The 17,985-nt window shown below is 39.5% G+C and overlaps 1 long non-coding RNA gene across 1 annotated transcript in view; it reads right to left on the bottom strand.

The window, feature by feature from the left end:
- Positions 1-1,824: 1,824 nt before the first annotated feature.
- The window catches only part of LOC111774913 (uncharacterized), a 30,339-nt gene continuing 14,178 nt past the window's right edge, over positions 1,825-17,985 (bottom strand). Inside the window, exon 5 of the long non-coding RNA XR_002810229.2 lies at positions 1,825-4,105. This is a non-coding gene — a long non-coding RNA (uncharacterized lncRNA). The remainder of the gene's footprint in view (positions 4,106-17,985) is intronic.

Raw genomic sequence — 17,985 nt, forward strand, 5'->3', positions numbered from 1 at the left:
TTGTTTAAAAGTGTAGGACACGTGTCATTTCAAAAAGCACGATTAAACCTAGCTGCCCTGCAGATGTCTCACTCGACTCCTGATATTTGATGCAAATGCTCTGAGTGAAGACAAATACCCAGAGTACACCCACAGGAGGCTCCCTCTTCATAGTCTCTAACAGGAAACAGAGACTTTTAATTAGATACGGAATTTTTTTTAGCTAAAAAGACAAAATAGTCTTCCTGAGATGAAGCTAAATGATATAATCTTATCAATCACCGAAATTTTTAGTGGTTGTGTGTCTAATACAAAGACAACCATCAGCTTTTTAGTCTACTTAAACTTTTATTTAAATCCAAGAAAAAAACCCATAAAACTTTGGAAAAATATTATGTTATCTATCTATTTCTATATAACGTAAATAAATATTTTCTTTGATCTGTAAGCTGCCTTAAAATTGACAATTAAAATGATGAAACAGGAAAAGGATATGAATGGATAATTCACCAAAGATATAAAATTACCCACAAAATAAATGAGAAAATATTTCATATGCAGATAAATAAGTAGGCAGAAATCAAAGTATAGATGATTTTTTAAACTACTAGATCTTTGTGGCCTTTTTTTTTTTGTCATTTAGTCATATTGACCCAGCAAAGTGTGTTCAGTCAACCAAAATTCATACAGTTGATGAGTATGCAAATTTGTACAAATCTTTTTTTTTCTCTTTTTCTCCCCAAATCCCCCCAGTACATACTTGTATATTCTAGTTGTGGGTCCTTCTAGTTGTGGCATGTGGGACGCTGCCTCAGCATGGCCTGATGGGCTGTGCCATGTCTGTGCCCAGGATCTGAACCAGCGAACCCTGGGCCAGTGAAGTGGAGTGTGCAAACTTAACCACTCCGCCACGGGGCCAGCCCCCTGTACAAACTTTTGAAGGGAAATTTGCGATTTTACATAAAAACTTTTAAAGTTTTGTATATGGTTTGTAAAACAATTTTCACATTTAGTGATTTATCTTTAAAATTTAATTAGGGATATTTGCAAAGTTGTAACTACAAGGATGTCCTTAAAGTATTGGAAGCATTTTAAATAGCCTAAAAGTGGAGAGTGGTTAATTACATTATTATGTATCTAATCTACAGCTAATAAAACAGTGCAATAGAAGTATATGTAATATTAGTGTAAATGTTCATGATATAAAATAAAATATTGGGGGGTCCCCCCAGTGGCGCAGCAGTTAGGTTTGCAGGTTCCACTTTGGTGGCCCAGAGTTTGCTGGTTGGATCCTGAGTGCAGACATGGTACTGCTTGTCAGGCCATGCTGTGGCAGGCGTCCTATGTATAAAGTAGAGGAAGATGGGCACAGATGTTAGCTCAGGGCCAGTCTTCCTCAGCAAAAAGAGGAGGATTGGCAGCAGATGTTAGTTCAGGGCTAATCTTCCTCAAAAAAATAAAAAAATAAATAAAATAAAATAAAATATTGTTACTAGCCATTATATTATATCATTCCATTTTTATATAATGAAAACTCCTGTCTCGGTCTCCATTTTTAACTAGACACACACACACATGCACACACCCCTGACAGGACTTAATCTAAAATGTTAATAGTGACAACATTATTGAGTCATTATAAATAGCGATTTTGATTTCCTTTTTTTTGCTCATTTATATTTTCTAAAATTTCTTTATTATTTATCTATGTCATAGGATAATATTTTGAGACATTAAAAAGATGCTTCCTGTAAAATTTCCTTGTTATCAGTTATCCACCCCCACCATTCATACATCAATAACTTTTTCTATAGACTAACATCAGAGAAGAACAAAAGCAATGAGTTAAACATTCTGAATGCACTTTTAAAAACTGATGGCGGAAACAATAAAGCAAAGCTTTCATTTTCAAGATCCAGGCTTTACTGAGAAAGAAAACACAAAACAAAAGAAAAAACAACACCCAGAAAAACAGTTTATGTATTCCCAAAGACTAGAGGATCTTGTGGTTAGATCAATTTAAAAACGGCTCCAATTCTGCATTCTTCCCTCTATACGTGCTCTTTTCATTGAGACGTTGCAGCTTCTTCCATCAAGAGGCCATCTTTGTGACTTGCTTTGGCCAAGAGAATGCAGCAGAAGTGGCATATGAGAATTCTGAACCTTCGCCTCAAGAGGCCACACGTACTTATCTCTCTTGGACTCCTGTTTCTTCCATACAACAAGCCAGGTTAGCCTCCTAGAGGATGAGAGATTACCTAGAGCAGGGTGAAGTCATCACGGACGGCTGGTCTGCTGCTGACCCACCAGTTGATCACGGATGCATGAACAAGCCCAGTCTAAATCAGCTAAGTCAAAACTGGAAAAAAAATTAGCTGAGCCACACCCTGACTGGCAGAAGCCACCATGGACCCATAGTCAAAAACAAACGTGTTTTGTCTTGTGTTACTGATGTTTTGCTCTTGTTTATTATGTAGCACTATATTGACAATAGTTAACCAATATAAATTTAGAGCATTAAATTTATAATATATGTTATAGAGTAAAGAAGAACATAAGGCATGCGACCATGAGTTTTCACAGTATTGAGGTAATTACATGGTACTAGGAAGATCTAGAACATATAATTAGACCTTAAATGCTAGCAGGTACCAGGAGTTGACCAAGACCAAGGAAACTAGGTGAAACACTCTAGATAGGTTTAAGACAGAAACCAAGAACCACAGACACTTGTATCTTGCTACCTAGAGAGTGGTCCAGCTAGACTAAAAGCTTCTTAGAGAAGCCTCTTATCTAACATAGTGCTTGAGTGGTAGAATAGTAAAGTCTGCCACAGAACAGCTTCCCAGTGTCCTACTCATCCCAGATTAGTACAGAAGAGCATCCAAAATGTTCTCATTGTCCATTGAGAGGGATACTGGTATGGCCAAGATAGTGGGCCAGAGCTCAAAGGAGCCTACAGGGTGAACCCCATAACCAAGGCTGTGTCAGTCAGGTCCAACTAGGTTATGCTGAGTAACAAATAATCCCCAAAGCTCTGCAGCTTAAAACAGTAAGATTTAATTCTCGCGAATCAGGTCCCTTGCAGTGTGAAGAGGGGCTGGGAGGAGGGAGTCTGTTCATTGTAGTTACTCAGGGAACTAGAATGATGTTTGCTCCCAGGTGTTATGACTCTTCTTTGTCAACACATGCATTTATGACTTCTGGATCACGACAAAGAAAGTGGTTAAACAAGTGCCAACCAGGAAACGTTTCCACCCAGAAGGGACGTGCAGCATTTTTCCCTTTATTTGTCTGAATTTGGAGCAGAAGGAAAAGAAACATGGTGATATATGGTGAAAGAGAGAAAAGGCAGAACATCTGGAAATAGAGATATAATCTACCATGGCAGGAAGGGGCAGATAGATTCAGGTTCCACAGGACCAGAAGTTAGTAGTGTAAGTTTAGGGGCTCTCTTTTAAATAAAAAGCATACAAAATATTTTAATTAATTGCATACCTTCTACACATCTATAACGCTTTTCCCCTTTATTTTTGGCTACATATGCTTATTTGATAACAATTTTATAGTATCTTCTACAGGGAAAATAAAAAGATAATTTAGTCTTCTCGCATGACTGAAAATTTATTTTTATTGATAGTTTAGAATAATTTAATTAAGGTTGGCTTGTCATTCATGTAAAAATATCCTGTAATTTTTTTGGACTGTTGTCAAATGTAGGAAAACCTGTTATCAAATTTATTTGGTGTTGTAATGCCATTTGGCACAATGTATGACAAAGGGAGAGTCAAGCGTATGTCACTATAAACTAATACAGGCCTTGAAGCTTAAATTTCGTTGGCTTCACAGTCAATACTTCACTAATGGTGAGAAAATGTGTTCCTGCAAGAACTCAGACATCAAGGGGATTCAGCTATTGACGACCAACTGTAATGTCTCACAGAGGTCATGACAGCAATTATGGTCACCAGCAGAAGATGTCAGAGCATTATACTGAAAGTCAAGTTTAGACAAGCTGAAGGTCACCGTTGGACAAGGAAGCCAGTGTGCAACATTCAAGAACAGAACGACCAGATGCAACCTCAGATGATAGCATGCAGACTCAGTGTCCACTGCCTTTGATTACCTGCAGGAGAGCAAAACAGAAGGGGTGACAGGGTGGGCATAATCTTGAATAGCCCAGATCTGAATCCTCAGTTGATCCAATTTAAACCAGAAATGAATAAGATACTTCAAATTACAAAGTCCAAGGTTTCTATCATTAGTAAAGGGAAGGCTGCCAACCTAAGATCGGTTCTGGAGATTTAAATAAAGTAATATTTTTGTAATTTCAAGTTGTTGTCTTAATTTTTAATCCACTGTTTTATCAGGTAGTAATTTAGAAAAGAATGGTTGAAAGCTATCTTTGGTTTGTTATCACTTTTTTTATTGAAGAGAGACAGATATAAAGAGAAAATATTATAATATCAAGTTTTTAGATAATGAAGACAGGAAAAATAAAATTGCAGGATAGAAACAGAGGCTTTGAAAATCCGGAGTCCCCACTCCGAACTGTGAAGAACACAGAGTAGAAGCCAGGAGGTGAGAATCATTCTTGCTCAGAATTGAGTCGTGGGATTCCTCTGGGGGTCATTACCTCAGCTGTGGCCCAGTTAACTAGCTGCCTTTTGAAGGGAACTATAGCTCAGGGCCTCTGGTTCACTCTAGAATGCTGACATTCGGAGCTTTTAAAGAAGTGCTTTGCAATCTTTTTCACAGCCTGCTGCAGATAAAAACTACATCATATGGACCAGTGAGCGAACCTGGAGAAGTACGAGACCTGGCAAAACGTCTCTTACAGGTTCCTTATGTTTATAATTATGAGATCAATGAAATCACAGCACAAGGGAACATATTAAATATTAAATTTGTGTGATTCCAAAAATTCTTTTCGGAAATTCTAATGAGAAACTCGAAGTTTCATCCGCAAACAACGTTCCTGATGAGCAACATCTAACGATGATCTTTTTAAATGTTCGATGGTCACCATCAATGCCAAACACTGTCTCCATAAATAGGTGATGAAAATCCTAAATCATTTTTTACAACTCTTTAAAATTTTACTATGATTAAAATTATATTTAAGCAATTTAATACTCTTCTTCTTTAAAAAAATTGATCAATGTAATTGTGATGTTTCCTGGGAACATACGAATACATTTTCAGTCAAGTTGAATTTTTCGTATTAAGTGTTTCAAAAGAAAGATGAAACCATCAATTGCACAAAGTGCATGCAATTTTAGAGCAGTCACTGTGCAGCTAGCACAGGCTCCTCTAAAAGGGGACATCAGACACATCAGAGTATCAGACGCGTGAAAAGATGAGAGTCCAGAGCCTGCGAGGAACTCCTGCCGTTCCTTCTCATCCTGTCTTCCTGCTCCACCCTGGTCTGAATGGCCACCCCTGTGTGCTCCTTCCACAGCTCCACGGGCCCTTTGTCCCCTCAAGCAATGACATTCCCTACACTGTTTACTGTGGCAGATGACCAGCCTGTGAAGTACTGCCTGGATAGGCACAGCCCATCCGGGTGGACCAGCCAAGGGCTGGTGGTTCTGAGGCAGTTATTGATGTAAGTTCCTTGGGAAATACCATCGGACCCTGCTCTGGTCAGGCAGCTTTCATGAGCCACAGATAAGGCTGTTGGGGCTACAGTCAGCCAGCCTTGGGGTTCTGGCAGTGGGGACCCCGCTATCCTGAAAACACTCTATAGAGAATCTCTAAAATGACTCGTTATACTTTGTAAAATTAATTACTGTGAAAGTATTCCTAATATCATGAAAAGCCAATTATACATCTTGTTCCTAGAAGCAGCTGACAATTAAGGTAATTATTTAATTGGTATGTGCGCGAGCCTTTCTCTACCTAAATGTGTGCCAAACACAGAGGAAACAAGAAATGTGAAATATGCTAAGAAGTTCATTTGGAATGCACCTTTTAAATTGATATCCCTTTTAAATCTAAAGTAGTCCCGCCTGACAATTTGGTTCCACTTTACTAGTCAGTATTTAGAAAACATTATGCTAGGCACAGTGAAGAGCAATAAAAGGAAAAGAGAAATATATGGTTCTCCCTTTCAACTCTCAACCAATTAATGAAGGAAAACAAATGGAGGTAAACAGACTAGTACAGGATGGAAACGTGGGCAGGCTTGAGGGGTGCTACCATTGCTAGCCCCCAACTGCCCCACCTCTGAGTTTCTCTGTTTTCTCCATCTCCATCCCCAGGAGCAGGAGCGAGCCAGCACCAGGAAAGACCCCACCCACCTGGGAGGAACTGTGAAGAATTTGAATGAGCCTTACAAAACCTTTGCTCTTGAAACACCTGAGCTCCACCTGAGCTGGAAATTCACGGCATGATATTAAGATAAAAAATTAGGAGCAGCACTATAATTCTTTTCCAGCCCATGACATGTTCAGAATGAAGCAGGTATTTAATGATATCTATAGAGATGAATCAAGTTTTCTAACAGAAAAAAACTCCAAGTGAGAGCATGAAAACATTAATTATACAACATAAGTGTCTCCAATATTGCTTCTGCTTGCACTGGAAAGAAAAAAAGCCATTATATATCATTCAAGTGAAGGGACTTTGTGTGTCTATTATAAGACTATATTCTATTTTCAGTCCCAAAATTGCCTATTTTATGAAAAATGGAGACTGGGGTCAGATCATTTAATGAGTATGTATTTAATGTATCCTGTGAAATGATTGCTTTAAGCGTTAACAGGTGTTTCTGAGCAAGTGTGAAGTAATGCTTGGTTCTACCTTTTCTCCTGGCTCCATTGCATATCTTCTCCATCTACTCACTTTTGTTCTGTTCCATGTACTGTCTATCTGTTTCTCTCTATACATATACATATACACGTATGTACGTACACACACACACACACTCACTCACTCTCACCCAGGTGACTTTAAGATAAAACACAGCTCATGGAGCTGCCATCATTTCCAGCTTCTCAAATTAATACATTCTTCTCAAGCTTCTTAAAACAAGGTGGCTGACACTGTGGGGAAAATTCCAAGGACTCCTGAAAGGAGTGGGACCTGGTTGAGCCACTGGGTGGATCATCTCTTCCTCGTTGCATTTTGGTTATCTTTTGAATTGTTTTTCTACCAGGCAATGTAATATAGATTTGTAAATCAGTATAATACTTCCCTTAGGAATCTTTGATGTCATCATAACCATTTGATGAAAATAATTGTTTAAAGATGGAAAGTTTTCACTCATATTAAATTAACCATTCATAGGAATATATTTGATGTATTTCATGTTAATGTTTGTGCAAAGTTAAAAAATAGCAGCCAAATGAGTACTGAAACTCAGACCAGAATGGTATTTCAAAAGTGTGACTGCTGCAAAATTAGTATAGTTTTTTCCCCCAAAGCGAGAGTTAAGGTACAAGTGCCACTTTTGTATTTAAAATTTTTTTCATCATTTTTCACCTTGGAATTATCATAAGTATTATTTTCTTTTGTTTGACTTAATGACAGTGTATCCTCTTCAGTGTTAAGGATGTTCAAGGTTCTTTTTTATAATAATACAGAGAATTATTCAATATTGTGGAGTAAGGAAAATTGGTTGCTTTATCTGCAAACAGAATTCACAGGGACTAGTGTGCTCTACTGGTCACTGTGTTTTTGCCCTGAGATTTTTAAAAAAATAAGTAGTAGACTTTATTTTTTTAGTAGTTTTTGATGTGCATAAAAATTGAGCAGAAAGTACAGAGAGTTCCCATATAACTGCTCACAACCCTCCGACCCCCCAGTTTTCCCTAGTAACATCTTGCACTGGTGTGGTACACTTGTTACAATTGATGAGCCACTATTGATATATTGCTAACTAAAGTTCATAGTTTGACTCCAATCTTTGGGTTTTACATTCCATAGGTTTTGACAACTTTGTAATGACACGTATCCATGATTACAGGACACAGAATAGTTTCACTGCCCTGAGTTCCACTTATTTGTTGTTCCCTCCCTCCAACCACCCCTGGCAACCGTTGATCCCTTTACTGTCTCCATAGCTTTGCCTTTTCCAGAATGTCATATGGTTGGAATCACAGAGTATATAGTCTTTCCAGATTGGCTTCTTTCACTTAGTAATATGCATTTAAGCTTCCTCCACGTCTTTCCAGAGCTTGATAGCTCATCTTCTTTTAGCACTGAATAATATTCCATTGTTTGAATGTTCCACAGTTTATCCGTTCATCTACTGAAGGACGCATTGGTTGCTTCTGAGTTTTGGCATTTATAAATAAAGTTGCTATAAACATCCATGTGCAGGTTTTTGTGTGGATATAAGTTTTGAACTCCTTTGAGTAAATAGCAAAGAGTATGATTGCTGGATCATATGGGGACAGTATGTTTGGTTTTGTAAGAAACCACCAAACTGTCTTCCCAAGTGGCTTCACCATTTTGCATTCCCACCAACAATGAATGAGAGTTCCTGTTGCTCCAGGAAACGTTTGATTTCATGATGGTTTCATTTGGCACAAATGGAGTTTTTAGTGAGACATGAAAAATGACTAACAAAATTAAAAAGACTTGACTGTGAAAAATGAAATTACAAAATATTTGAATCTAAATATTTCAATATATAAATGTATGTAGATTCATGGCAATACTGGTCAAAGAGCTGATTTTATTTTGTGGATTATTACCTAAACATTTCATCTTCCGAGTCTTTCATTCATAGTATTATACATTTTCTATTTTTGCTGGTTGATTTGTCTCCTCATTCAGCATCACACTTTTTTTCACTAAAATGTCTTCCTTCATTAAGAGAGGTATCAGTTTTATCCAAATACTAGAATGCATATTTGTAACTGAATGGAAACTCTGTTAAACAAATGAAAACCATCTGTAACCAGATGATACCAAAACTGTCAATCAACCAGTTATTTTAGCTTTTGTGGCAAATTGCCTTTATGGAGAATTAGTTGTGCAGCAAAAACGTTTGCAGTGAATCTTCTTGCAGCAAGGATGCTTAAAAGCAAAATACCAGACACGAGTTTCAGTAACCCAGCTTTGCTCTTCTCCTTCAGTATTACATTGGCTATTTTAGTTCTTTCGCCTTTTCGTATAAATGTTAGAATCAGTTTGTCGATATTCAAAAAATATCCTGCTGAGATTTTGAATGGAACTGCATTGAATCTATAGATCGAGTTGAGAAGAACTGACATCTTGACAATATTGAGTCTTCGCATCCATGCACATGGAATATATCTCCATTCATTTAGATCTTAATTTCCTTTATCAGTTTTATAATTTTCCTTATATAGCTCTTATACATATTTTGTAAATTTCTACCTAAGTGTTTCATTTTTTTGCTGCTAGTGTAAATGGTATTGTGTTTTTAATTTCAGCTTCCAATTTTTCATTATTGGTATATAACAAAACAATTGCTAAGGCTTCCAGTACAATGTTGGAGAGGACAACTGGGAGTGGACATCCTTGCCTTGTTCCTAACCTTAGAAGGAAAGCATCTAGTTTCTTGCCTTTAGCTATACCCTGTTGAAATCCTGGAGCCATTCAGCTTCATGAGGCCATGCTACCTTATCATCTAAACAAATACATAGAAGTCTTGGCAATTGGTGAGCTATGATGTTTGGTTATGCAATATTTCGTTATATGTATTCTGCAGTATTTTGATAACTCTTGACGGAAAAAAATCTGTGGCCAAATAAGTTTCAGAAACATTGAGTAATAGAAAAGCAAAGCAAGTGTGTTCTCTAGTACCCACTTTAGGAAACATTGCCATTCTACGAGCTACAGATGCTGTTGATGATCTTTATCAGCATAAAGAACAATGTATTGATAGTCCATTGTGAACAAAGTTCTGGAACCAACCCTGCCTCTCTGCCTCCTTCTCCCAGAGGAGTCCCCCAGCCACCAGAAACAGTCTAGCTGCAAAGTGGGTCGGGAATAGTGCACTGTGTCAATGCTGGCGCCGGGCAGCATAGAACAGATTCCTGCTACTGGATGCAGCTTTACACCTGTACTTGCAAGTTTGACAGTCTGTATACACCCTTCGGCAGCAGAAATTCTAAAGACAAATAATTACTGAAATCTCTACTACTCCAGGTTTTTATGTTTCCTTTCCTAAGCAGAGTTCTCAAGTGGGGCCACGGCTGCTGAGGCTTTGGAGGGCCTTTGACATAAGGCCTTCAGCTAGTCTCAGCTCACGTAATAATTAGTCACCCACGGGAAAACATTTTCCCACCTGTACATTTTAAACACAACAGACTGGCTTTACTGCAGCACAGCCAAGGATGACAGCTGTTGGACGGTGGACAGTGAGATATGGTCTGAGTCAGATCGGGCAGCTCTAACAAATTACCATAGACTGGGGGCAAAAATTTATTTTCTCACAGTTCTAGAAGCTGGAAGTCCAAGACCAAGGTGTGGGAAAACACAGTGCCTGGTGAGAGTCCTCTTCCTGGTTTGCAGATGGCTGTCTTCACTTTGTATCCTCACTTGGCAAAGAGAGAGAGACAGAGAGAGAGAGTTCTTTGATAAGAGCACCAATCCCATCAAGAGGGCTCACCTCCATGATCTAATTACCTCCCAAAGGCCCCACGTCCTGATGCCATCCCATTGGGCATTAGGATTTCAAAATATGAATTTTGAAGCAACGCAAACATGTAGCCCATAATAGATGTTTTATAGAGATAGGGCTAGAGGGAGTTGGTACGAACCAGTTTGCGCAGTTGGTCGCTAAGAAAGCCTTTCATTCTGGCGATGTCTGGTCTTTTCCTGTTCCCTTTTCTGGGTGTCTGAGAAGCTGTAATTCTTCAAGTTATGTGTGTTTCTACCTCGAGCCCAAGCTGAGTTTTCCTGACATAGGATAATGGCAATAAAAACACATTAGCTGACATTTATTCAGTATTTGCTGTGTGCAAGGCACTGGGCTAAGTGATTTCCAAGTGTTAGTCCTCACACCATCCTGCAGTTCCTTCTTTCTGCTTTCGCTGAGCAGCCTCCTTGGCCCGATGCCTCTGAATCTCCCAAAAGCAAGTTGTCCTGGGTGGGTCTCAGCTCCAATGGAACGGTTCTCTTGCCATACCTCAAGCTGTGCTTTCTGTCTCCTGCTTAAAGGTCTGGGATCCAACTGTGATGTAAAATTCAGTCTTGTTCTCATTGTATATTCCCTTATAACACAATGCTAACCATTGTGATAGGTCAATGTAACTCAGAAACTAGGTTTTGTATGTATGAACTGCTACATTATAGATCAAAGGTCTATAAACGACCTGATATATTTTTTTTCCTAAACAGCCTTTGAGCTAAAGAATGGCTTATATTTTAAAATGGTCACATTTTAAATAGTTATATAAGTACCTACATAATGACCTTGATTGTGCTTTTTGACCTGCAAAACCTAAACTATTTACTATATAGCCCTTTAAGAAAAAGTTTGCTCACCTGTTATAGATTATATAAAAGGTACTATCTGGGTTGCCACATCAAGAAAGTATCTAGCCACCTTCCTGAGTACCATGCAGGTACCCTACTCCACAGCTCACCCAAATATTATGAGGATTAAGAATTATTTATATAGAGAAGTGGAATGTAAATTAGTTTGGAGCAAGGTATAAATGTTTCCCATCCCTTTTTGGCTAATTGAGTTCATTGTGTTTTTTAAAATGCTATAGACAGCAGCACTCTCACAAAAATCTTATGTCCTCTTCTTATTCTTTTTCCTTCTTCTTTTTCTCTGTTTTCTTTCTTCTTCTTCTTCTAAGAGGTGGCATGTTGTAAGAGAAGGGCTTTAGTCTTTGCTGCTCAAAGTGTTGTGCAAACCAGAGTCATAAGCTTTACCTGGGAGCTGTTAGAATACAACTTCAGACCCCAGCCCACACCTACGGAATCCCATCTGCCTTTTAACAAGATGGCCAGCTGATTCACAAGCACAGTAAAGTTTGAGAAGAATTTGGTTCTGTCTCTTAAATGTCTGATCACAGTATTAATTATGAGGATTAGATGAGGCAATAAAGGTAGTATGCCTAGCTCTGGGATGAAACAATCTTTGCGCTATGTGTTGAATTCTGTTGGGAAAGGCAGTCTCATGCACACAGTCTTTCCAACCCGTCTTGGCCATGTAAGAATGGGCATTGGGCCTGGAACACTCCCTTACCAGGAGACGAAGAGCCCACACAGCCTCTGCTAGGCTGATCACCTGGTGGGGAACTGTCTTTCCCTATTTAGATTCAATGTGTACTTCCTTGTTCTGCTCAAGAACACTTGGCTCTTGGCCAACCCCACTACTATATCTGCCCCCTGCAGGGAGGGGACGGGGTCCTTCTGAGGCAGTACAGGAACTTGTATGCAGGCCAATTGCCCTGTGTCGGCTACTGGGAGGGACCTGCTGGCCATGGGGGACTGACGCCCACTGCTGAAGCTGATCTTGTTCTGCCTCTTCTCTATGAAGAGGAAAGCCTTGTTCTACCCAGTGCTTGACTGCCTTGTGTTTTCCTTGGCCACTCCGATACCAAGATGCAGTGGGCAGGAGCGTGAAGACTTCTACTCCAGGTGACAGGCAACAAATGCCACTTGCTCAACAAATTCGTATGTTGAAGTCCTAACCTGCAGCACCTCAGAGCTTGACTTTATTTCGAAATAAGGTCATTGCAGATGTAATTAGTTAAGAGGAGGTCATACTGGAGTAGCACGGGTACCTGATCCAAAATGACTGATGTCCTTGTAGAAGGAGAAATTTGGGCCCTCGTACATGGAATGCTATGTGAACATAAGGCAGAGATCAGGGTGAGGAATGCCAAAGATTGCCGGCAAATCACCAGAAGCTACAAAAGAGACATGGAGCAGACTCTGTCACAGCCCTCAAAAGGAACCAACCATACTTGGACTTCTCAGTCTCCATAACCATGTGGCAATAAATTTCTGTCGTTTAAGCCACCCGGTTTTTGACACTTTGTTACAGGACCCCTAGCCAACTAATACACTATGCTCAATTGGAATGTCTCTTTTTTTTCCCCGCACCAGAGAACACTTCTCTTTTAGAGAATATTTCTGGTTCCTTTTCTTTCCACATTTAAGCTTTATTGAAAAGTCTTTGTGGATCTTGGAGCACAGAGGAGAAGGTGGCATTAATCATGCATATTATACTTTTCATAAAACCTCTATGAGACCTGATACAATGAAATTCCTTAGGTAAAGGATTTTTGACTCTGATTCTAATATATCCTGAAATTTGGCATTAGATTAAAATTTCAATCTGTATATTTTCAGTGTTAACATTACATAATATTGGATTATAGAATAATAATTACCTTTTAATAATTTATATTATTGGTTTATTCCAGCAGTGAAATGAATGCTGGGTGGGGTCAAGCTAAGCCTCCTGTGTTGCATTGACTCCTCCTGGCACCATGGTTTCAGTATCATTGAGACCTGACATTAATAGCCTTTCAGCTCTATCAAACTGGAAACTTCACCTTCTTAAAATGCAGTTGCCATGGAAACAGCAGTGTTCTGAGATTTTTGTTTTCGGAAGGTATCGAAAGACTCAGTGCCAATATAAGAGCACACAGCGTGATATATTAACATGTGCAATTCTGTGCTGTTTTTAAACTGAAGAGGGGATGAGAAGAAAATGGCACCTAAATGTTTTCATTAAACGCGCCAAGGAACTCTTGTTTAATCCTCGTGCCGTATTTGATTCACTTATTCATACCCATCTTTTGTTCCAAAAAATGATTTAGACAGCTTGAGTCCTTGATGTTGTTACCAGACAACTGGACAAATATATACAACAGGTTTCCACCACTTATAGTCACATTCTCGGAAAAGGTAACTTTCTGTTGAACCTGAGGTTAAATGGATTTTTCTTTGTCAGGGTCATCCCTGTACTGCTTCTTTATTCTTATCCCAGAGCCATATCCTATGGTAAGGCTGCTTTTAAAAATCTCTTTGTAAACATTTAATTAAGTCTTTCATCTCGCTACTCCTTTTGCCCTGATAAAAGAGGACTGAACCATCCCTACTGTTTCCCCGAGACCTCTCACTGCAGGTATATATTGAAGCACCCGGGAGCAAGGCCACAGGCCCTGTAGATGGAGCTGTGGGGTGTTGGCAAGATTTGGAGGTGAAGTCCCAGGGAATCAGATTTATATCTCAGCTTCTGACTGACCTTGAATCAGTTAAACCAAAAGAGCTAATATATTATAATAAGAATGGCTGCTTTGAACTGACATCAATAATTAAAAAACTTATCCTAGGTTTTCAGCCAAAATAAGTTTCTTTTCATGATTTCTCCTATTAATCTAAAAGTGTGTTCCAAAAACATGTTACCAGAAATTTATGTCATGTACATGGTATGAATGACTTTCTTCAGAGCCCTTCCAGAGGCCAGATTGTGAGAGAGGGACCAACAGCACAGCGGAACCAAACAAATCAGGGTTTGAGTCGTGGCTCTGCCACTTGCTCTAATGTTCCCACATCAACTGCATTTTAATGTTGGATAGAGCGATTAATTATGTCAATTCCAAATGATATGAAAACCATGGTGCCAGGAAGGGTCATGTGAAAAAAGAACTAAATATAACAACTGAAGTAAATTATTTAATCTCTTTGTTCACCTCTGATCCCCACAGCTAAGAACCTCGCCTAGCACATAATAAGTACTCAATAAGTACCTGCTAATGGGGGATTCACTTGAAGTCTCAATTTATTCTTCTACGAAAAGGTGATAATAAGGTTATTCCGCAGAATTTTTTGAAGGTTAGTGATAATACTTAATGAGACAGTATGGCATATTAATATTCAATAAATGGTACCATTTCTTTCCCAACTAGACAGTGAGTTATATGAGGATAGCAACCACTAGTTAAAATGTATTTATATCTCTTGGCTGTAGAATGGTGCTGACTCATGGTAGGCACTTAGTAATCATTGAATGAATCCCCAAAGAAGTATAAGAGAGGCCCGTAACCCTGAGTGCCTCCAACGTTTGCCTCCTGAACACAGAAACTCAGCCAGGCGTGGGCTCATAACCCACGTTTGGCCTGAGTGTCTTTTTCACAAATTTTTCTCATAACCAGAATTAATGGGAAAGAATCTCTCCTCACGTTTTGGTGAAAAACTCTAGTAACATAAGCTTAGTGCTGCTTATGGCCGTGGTTTCAAGCTTAAGTGGGCAACCAGCGGCTTAGAAGATAAAACTAAGAGGCAGAGAGAAGTAATAATGAGAAAACAATGTAATAATGAGAAAAAAATAGTGTCCCTGCATCCAGCCATCCATGATGGCCTTTCTGTGGGTGGGTTATGTGAATCTGATAAGTTGACGGAAGGATAGTCCTACAGCTTCATGTGGTATGAGAAAGATGTTTAATTGGAAAATCTTGCAAGTAGATTACAAGAGTAGACACGTGACCCCTTGTTCTGCCCGTGGAAATGTATATTGAGGCTGTGGTGGTGGTGGACACTGAAGATCTCTGTGCTGGGAGAGGAGAGGAATACTGATGTCTTGCAAGCATGAGCATAGTCTTGTATGGAGAATAAATATTAAAGGCTCAGTTACCTAGCACTCAGAGCCTAGATGCAAGGTTTCTAGTGTCTGAAAAGAGCAGCTGCTAGCATCTAGCAACTTTGTAGGAACTTTGGATTTAGGCTATGAAAAAAGGAGTCCCACTCACCCGCCACCCAGTGGGAAGCTGAGTTTGAGCACAGCCCCTCCTGCTTATGGCTTCTGAGCTTACCAACGTCATAAACTGGACAATCCTGCTTACCTCTTCACAATGATCTAATAACTTCCCCAATTTTTTCCTAAGTTAGTTAAAGGATGTCTGTCACTTACAACTAAAGGAGTCTTGACTAATATGGGCTTAATTTATGCCCAGGGCTGTGCTGGGTACTGAACACAATACAAGAGTAGTGTGCAACTGTGTCGTTCACTGGCATATCCCAAGCACTGAGCCCAATGCCTGGTACTTAATGGGCATTAACATATAAATGCTGAATGCACGATTCGACAAGGCTTATATAAAATCTTATTTTCCCTGCATAGTAACAGTTACAATGTTCACTTTTAATCAGAAAACTGAGGCTTAAGGAAGTTAAGATATACGGCAGAAAAGTGGTAGGGTTAGAGTAAAGCCCAGGTCAGACTCTCAGATTTGTCTCTTCATTTCAGTTCCTCTCCTCACTGCAAGAAAAGTGATTTATAAATTGCTAAGAGGTAGCAGAATCCAGTTTCCAGGAATGGAGAGCTGAGTTATTTTTACTGTGGTAACCCCCGGCCCTGCTGGATGCTATGACCAAAAGGGGTTACATCTTATGCCTCCCAGCATTTGCCTTCTGCAGAGGGAAGTATGTAATGTCTGCAAAACTAGGAAACATTTTTCTCCCCAATGGACAAAGGCTTAAGAGGAGGGGAGAGGAGTTCAGACTGGGAAATGCTTGTTGTGACTTTCATATTTCCATGGCTATTTTCCACAAAAGTAATCTTGAGGAGCAGAAGGATGACAGTGTATTTCTAACTCAGCCTTGTGGGTCCTTCCCTTGAGCCCATTCTTTCCTGACACAGGCTGGCTATTCATACACATTTCCCTTGGCTGAATTAACACACAGGACATCCATGGACCAATAGGTCCTATATTTATATCAGCGTAGCACTCCCTTCTTGCTTTAAGTAGAAGTTTGGGGAGCTCTTGAAGACCCACCTCAATCTTTCAGCTGATTGACACTTCCAGGCTGCAGCTGGTGAGCATGTCCCAGACCGTCCAAATGACTCAAATAAAGTACACAAACCTGTGGCCTGGACCAATTAATCACCTATTTCTTGCATTTAATACATATGTTATATACATATATATTCTTTTGGGGTATTTTCTACAGCCAGCTGATGGAGCAGGGCAAGTTTGGGTGTAGTTCCCAGGTGGGTCAGATAGATGTATAGATGTAAGCTGAAAATGGACAGCTGCCACACTATTGCCCCACTCAAAGATTGTCCCTAGTGAGAGGCAACACTCCAAGTGGGCAGAGTTTTGAGCTGTATACTTGGTTATCTCCCCTGTACGGAGGGAGAAAAGACCCTGAGGTAAGAATACACAAGGATTCTTGGGCAGTTGCAAATAGTATGGTTATGGGGTCTGCAAACACAGTCTGTGGGTCAAATCCAGGCTGATGTCTAGTTTCATAAATAAAGTTTTATTAGAACACAGCTACACTGATTTTTTATATATTGCTTACGGCTACTTTTGGGCTACAGTGGCAGAGTTGAGTAGTTGCAAGAGAGAACATATGGTCTGCAAAGCCTAATTTATTCACTAACTGATTTAAAGCCTAATTTATTTACTATCACATAAAAGGCTTACCCACTCCTAATGCTGGTCATTGGTAAGGGATGAAAAGAACAAAACTGGAAGATCAAAGAAATGAAAGTCTGGGGAAAATGCGTGTGAATATAGACAGGAGAGTACACACAAAATGTGCAGAACTTTGTGTCTCACCCCAGTGCCTACCAGTCATCATCTACTAGTGAAGAGACGACAAGCAACCAGGTAGAAAGGATGGCTCATTCAATGGAGGCCAGCCAGCCTCTGTTCTCAGACACACCAGATCCTGAGATGGAAGCTATGCATGGGGTCAAAAGCATGAAGAGAGAGAGAGGAAGAGAGAGATATGCCCTAAATATGAGTTTACCTCTGCTAGCACCATTATCCCAGGGTTTACAAAGGGCCTGATGTGCCTGAGTGATCAATATGAGGTATCAAAATAATATGAGTGTGTCACATCAAAGATCCCATTTTATAGCTAACGAGGTGCAAAAATGGGCACTGAGCAGAGGACCCACTGATTCTATCGAATTCATAACTCTTACGTAGCCAGCCTGATAGAGTATTGGAACAGACAGCTATGGTTTCAGTTTGGGGAATACATACTGCAAGCATAGGGCACTACCCTCCAAGATGTGGTATGTATGTTAAACCAATGGTACTGTATAAC

This window comes from Equus caballus, chromosome 9 (assembly GCF_041296265.1).
Source record: "Equus caballus isolate H_3958 breed thoroughbred chromosome 9, TB-T2T, whole genome shotgun sequence".
NCBI classification, from domain to species: Eukaryota; Metazoa; Chordata; class Mammalia; order Perissodactyla; family Equidae; genus Equus; species Equus caballus.